This window comes from Aulonocara stuartgranti, assembly GCF_965226115.1.
Source record: "Aulonocara stuartgranti genome assembly, chromosome: 23".
NCBI lineage: Eukaryota > Metazoa > Chordata > Actinopteri > Cichliformes > Cichlidae > Aulonocara > Aulonocara stuartgranti.
In genome coordinates this window covers 40,708,834-40,714,917 of record NC_138958.1, presented here as the reverse complement: position 1 = coordinate 40,714,917, position 6,084 = coordinate 40,708,834, and the positions used below count along the sequence as shown (strand labels likewise).

Genomic DNA, 6,084 nt, shown 5'->3' with positions numbered 1-6,084 from the left:
GATATTTCAAAATTATCTCATTAGGATAATTCAGCAATTTAAGAGCATTTTATTCATTCTTTTTTTTTTTTAAACTTTTCATCTATGCTCTGTGATTTGACCTCTCTTCTTTTTCTTTTAATATATTTTTTAATTTCCATCTTTCTTTCTTGTCCGAACCAACCGTTTAAGGTTTCCATGATCTCATTATGTGTCTATGAAAAGGGACAGGTAATGCAATCTGGCATGACGTGGCATGAATTATGTGTGTGTGTGTGTGTGTGTGTGTGTGTGTGTGTGTGTGTGTGTGTGTGTGTGTGTGTGTGTGTGTGTGTGTGTTTTGATTACCTGAATGGCGGTCAACAGAGTCTCCATTTCACCCGCTTATCTTGTCGAGAAATAATCATCTAATCAGATGCACACACACACACACACTGCATGAAAGCTTCTCATGCTTGCACAGCTGAATGCTTACACCCAACCAATGAGAACAGTGTTTACTTACAGCCCTTCTCTGTAAACTACCTTAAAGGGGAACTGCTGGAACTGAAAAGAGGAGCTTGTTTGTTGTTGAGGCACTGTAATAGGTATCAGTAAGCGAAATATTACTAAGTTGTCATATACTTTCATTATGAACACAAATACTAGGGGAATAGTGTGTTTATTTTGGGTTTATATAAACTCCAGGTTTTGCAAATTTTGACGCTTTTTTTTAAATAGAGGATTTTTTTCCCATAAAAACAAGTTCTAGTCAGAGAAAAACCACCAAAATCATTAATGATGATAAAAAAGATGAAGAAGAACACGTTTCCTACTAAATTTTCAGAAATAGCAGGACAAAACAAAAGTCTCTGTCAAATAAGATCAATTGTTGTAAAAGCTCTGGTTCTGTGCATTTAATTTCAGGAAAGGTTTTAAAGTCTTGCTTTATATGAAATCTTTATCAAACCAATAATGTGGTTAAGAACAATAAACTAAAAGGAGCAATGCTGATATGTTCTTATTAGTTTATCATCTATTGACAGTTTATCTATAACACATGTGTCAAACTCAAGGCCCGCGGGCCACATCTGGACCGGCCGACATTTATATCTGGCCCGCGAGATCATTTTATATAGATTTATTATTATTGTTATGCGATATGAGGCGCTAGTAACACACAAACTACAGATCCCATAATGCAGCGCCTCCTTGCCAAACGCTAGGCTAGCTGGGAACATTCCCGGTGTTGTGCCAAAAAGTGATTGTCTGCCAAAAATTGATTTCCAATGTTTCTGTGTATTTTTTATGTGTAATATCTTTACGTATGTTCGTAAATAGACTTCGGTGAACAGGGTTTACAAAGGGGTTATATAGAGAATTAAAACAATATCTGTTTTTCAAGTATCTTTACAACTCTCTGCTATTGTACTTACATTATAACCAATCCGGTCCTTTATCCCCACTTAAAATATTTTTACAGAAATATTGTAATATTTGCTGCCATTTCTGCTGTCCTCTTGGCCAACTTACTCTTACAAAAGACATTTTTAATGTTAATGAGATTTTTTTTAACTGTTTAAATAAAGGTTATATAAAAGTCACTGCCAAAAACTGATTGCGGCTTCTACCTTGTTACACGAATGTTGTTTGTGGCTCAAGATGACTTTATGTCATCCATGAGGGATGCATTTGACATATGTTTCACATATTATAGCCCAACAAGTTACTTATAGCAGTTTAAATACGAGCAATCAGTTTTTGGCAAATACCGGAAATCACTTTTTGGCAGACAATCACTTTTTGGCACAACACCGGTCAATCAAGTCAAACTTCTGTTATTGCGAAGCTAGCCCCCACAATGGCCAAGAGAAAAGTTGATTCTGAAAACAGAGCCTTTCAGCACCGGTGGGAGGCTGAATATATGTTTACAAACATTGCCGGTAAACCGTGTGTCTTATTAGTGGAACTAATGTGGCTGTGATTAAGGAATTTTATTTAAGACCGCATTACCAGACAAACATCACGATAAGCTGAAAAACCTAAATGCAGAGCAGAACATACAAAAAGTAGAAGAGCTAAAGAAAAATCTGACATTTCAGCAGATGTTTTTCACCAGAGCAAAATCACAAAGTGAAGCTGTTGTGAAAGCAAGTTTTATTGTAGCAGAGGAGCCAAATCAGCCCAGTACCGCTCTGAAGAGCTGCATGATGAAGCTGTGCGATGTCTTGTGTCCAGACAAAACGCAGATTTTGGCAAATGTGAGCCTGAGGAGAAACGTATGTCAAAGTGCAATCGACATGAAACTGCCCTGGGACAAACTTGTTGGACTTACAACAGATGGAGCGCTGTTGTGTGGTGAAAAAAGTGGACTAGTCGGCAGGATGCGAGTAAAGATGCAAGAGAACTGTACCGGTGAGTTAACAGCATGCATCACACACCAGGAAAGGTTGTGTGGTAAAGTCCTTAAAAGTGAGCATGTAATGATCACCGTGACGTAAACCGTACATTTTATCTGAGCTAAAGGTTTAAATCACTGTCAATTTCAGTCTTTTATGTGGGAAATAGATTCAGAGTTTGCCGACATTCCTTATCATACAGAGGTCCGTTGGCTGAGTTGGGGAAAAGTGCTCAATAGAGTTTTTGAGCTCAGCAAGGAAATCTGTCAGTTCATGGACGATGCGGTGAAGTCATTTCAAGTGAAGCTGTCACAAATGCACCAGTGCAACTTGCCTCGCTTTCCCTGTTGCCAAGTAATGTTGAACCAAGTCAGTGCAACAGTGTTCCCAAACGCGCACTTTGCTGATAAACTGAGCGCACTGAGTTGGTGACTTTGAAGCACAAAATGAGAATTTCGAGCTGCTTCACAACCCATTTACAGTCGACGTGGAAACTGATTCAGATGGAGCTGCATTGTAATGGGACACGCAAGGCAAAGTACGACACTGAATGGCCCGCAGAGTGTATTAGTTCCATTCCTAAAGCAACAACCCAGCTCCGTCTACAGCTCCAACCTTGTGTATGCTTTCATTTATTTTTTCTGGGGTTTTGGCAGCATGTTCATATTTCTAACTTGCATAATTTTGACAGGATATATTTTTATGGAGAGCAAAATATTTAAAGTTAAAGTTTATTTTTTTAAGTTTATTTATTCTGGATTTATATTCCTGTCTCTTTTTATTCATATTTATGTTTACAAAAACATTGTTTTAGTGTGTTCAATAAACGTTTATCTTGTTTGACCCGCGACCTAAAGTGTACCATGAGGTTTGGCCCCCTGTGCAATTGAGTTTGACACCCCTGATCTATATTATACTTAAAACATACTGTAAATCAAAGAATCCGTGAAAACGCAGCACTTTCAGCTGGTAAAAAGAGAGATGCTTTCATGACAGAAAACTCTGACTTTAAGCTCAACATAGCTCGCTAATCCATTAATGTCACCTCCATAATACACCCTTCAGTTCACCTCTGCCCACAAAGAACACCGACACAAAAAACGTTGTAGCTTTGGGAGGTCTCAGCATTCTCTAGTTTTAATTCTGCACTCCATTTACACTGAAAAAAGTCTAACATGCAGTCATTCATTCAATCTAATAAGTGCCATTCAAAACAGAATAAAATCATTGATTTGATTGTGAAACCCTTTCTTTTTGCATTTTAAAATACCACTTTTGATTTGGATGAAACTAAATATCTGTACAAAGGACACAACGCAAAGTTTTTGATTTCTCTCAAAACATATATTTCTTTTCATGTTGAACAGATAATATCTTTAATTTGAGTCAAAGTGATTTGCACTTGAACACGCCCACCAGAAATAGACCGGGACCCATTTTTATTCTGCATGGCTGCTGGAAACATCGTGTGTTACAAAAGCTTTTATAATTTGTATTGCCAAAATTGCAGAAAATAACCCCATTTAAGCTGGGTCGACAGCCACCCCTAATTTTTGCATGATTGTAGCTGCTAGCTATAAGCTAGCTAGCTATCCTGCGCAATGTTAGAACTGGTTACCAGAAACCGACCATCACAGTCGGGAATGCAAGTTAGGCAAAAAGCCGTTTTTTACCAGTATACTAACTAGCTAGCGTTACCACGATGCATCGGTGGTGGATACAGCTAGCTAGCATAAGTTCATAGTTCATAACATTCATAGTATAACTCCGTGCTCCGCTTCGTTTGAATTTTTCTGGTGAGCTCGCGGTTTCTAGACACAAGCTTGTGTTTGTGCGCGCACGTTTGTCTCTGTCTCTCTTCATATAAATATCTGTGTGTTATGTGTGTGTACACCGAGCGCAAAAGATAATTATTAATGTGCATGATTTAGAGACAGAAATAACACGCCAGCATATAAGATCAGTGACATAAGACTAATTCCTTCAATTGACTTTCAGGCGCGGCTCGGAAAAATGTGCATTTTCTGAAGAAATTGTAATTTTAACAGCAAAAAATTGACCCTATGCCAAACTTAGTCGCTAATGGCTGGTCTGTAGACTGTTTGGTATGTCATGTTACGTATTTCTTGGTTTTTCTATGTAATGTGTTTTATAGAGAAGTAACATTATTCTTTTTTTTCTGTATGCTTTCAGAACCACAGATCGCTCCATCCATTCCATGGCTGAAGCATACATTTTCATTTAATCTGAACAGGTATCATTTTGCATTTACACTGCACATCCTTTTTAAACATTTCATAATAATCTAGACTCTCCCTCATTATCCTCTCATTCACCTTGCTGATGTGTTGAGGACTTGATAAAAGAATACATGGTATGTCCATATCTGTTCTGTCTCTACATGAGATGCAGTCTCTTGATGTAAATTTGACAACTCTGCTATTAAATGCAGTGATTAATGTAGGACAGCAACAATTAATCAACTCATCAAGTTAATATCTTATGGTTCTGTATTGTTTTCTTTTTTTTTTCTTGGGCTTTGTGGAACATTTATGAAAATGTTCCACTATTGATTTAATTTAATGATTATGCAATTCACAATCTGATTAGGCAAATAATTGTTCTAATAGTCTGTGACCAAACAACTATCAAAATAGTAGTTTATTATGGTCAAAGATTTATCAGGTGTGCCAGACTTCAGTTCTTCACTTGTACATTTTGTTCCATATTTTACCTCAAGATATCCCAGAAAGATGAAGCTGAGGAAGAGCTGCAGAGTAACCACCATGGCACTCTTCGTCTTCAGGGACAACTCAAGCCTCCTACATCAGCCTCGAGACATCGGGATAATCATTGATGGTGTGGAAGTCCTGAATGAGTTGCCTTCTGTGGCAGCTGGAGTGGCAATGGTCTTTGGACTCTGTTATGCTCTTAATATGGAATATCCACGAGGATTCAGGTTCACCTTTGAGGCTCTTCAAAAGATTATGATGGAGCTTGACTTTAACAAGATGACCTCTAAGATTCGCAAACTTAATTGTGAACTTAACACTGCACAGTAGTGTGTTTGCATGCATGTGTGCATGTGCACATGCATGTGCATGTGTGCTTGGTTATTTTGCTTGGTTGGCCTGCAGTGGTATTCTACATTCAAAATTTATAAGAACACCCATTTGAAAGGGAGATTTAAGTTGATTTCATTGATACATGTGTAGATTTATTTTATTTTTTTTACATTGTACAGGCACAGTGCACATATAAACATTTTTGAGTACTTGCAAATTGGTTTAAAAAGAGTTTTTATAATGGTTTTATGCCAGTTTTAGACAGGTTGCAGGTTTTATACTGGTTTTCAAAAGATTGCAGGTTTTATAAAACAAACATTTCTCTAATCATTTCTGCCGTAGCACTAAATCTGTATATTACTAATCCTCTCTATTGATTATAGTTAAAATGGTTTGGAACAATAAATAATTTTGAAATAATTGGTTGGCCAACTGTCTTGTTTTTTATAGGAAATGCAGAGCATTTTTGAACTGAAATAAAATGAAATGTAAAAAATATAGTTTGAATATATGTAAATCAATTACCTGGCTTCAATACAAACATATTAGTTCATGTTAATTTGGTTCGAATGTGAATACATTAGGTTGGTTAAATTTCAATATATTAGCTTGGTTCAATAATTAAAATATGGTTCTATGTAAAAAAATCAATTTGGATCAAT

At 36.8% G+C, this 6,084-nt stretch overlaps 1 long non-coding RNA gene across 1 annotated transcript; it reads left to right on the top strand.

Annotated features, from left to right (window-relative positions):
• Nucleotides 1-3,839: 3,839 nt before the first annotated feature.
• On the top strand, nucleotides 3,840-5,842 carry LOC309700928. Its single transcript, XR_014274809.1, has 2 exons — nucleotides 3,840-4,611; nucleotides 5,098-5,842. It is a non-coding gene; the product is annotated as an uncharacterized lncRNA (long non-coding RNA).
• The last annotated feature ends 242 nt before the right edge of the window (nucleotides 5,843-6,084 follow it).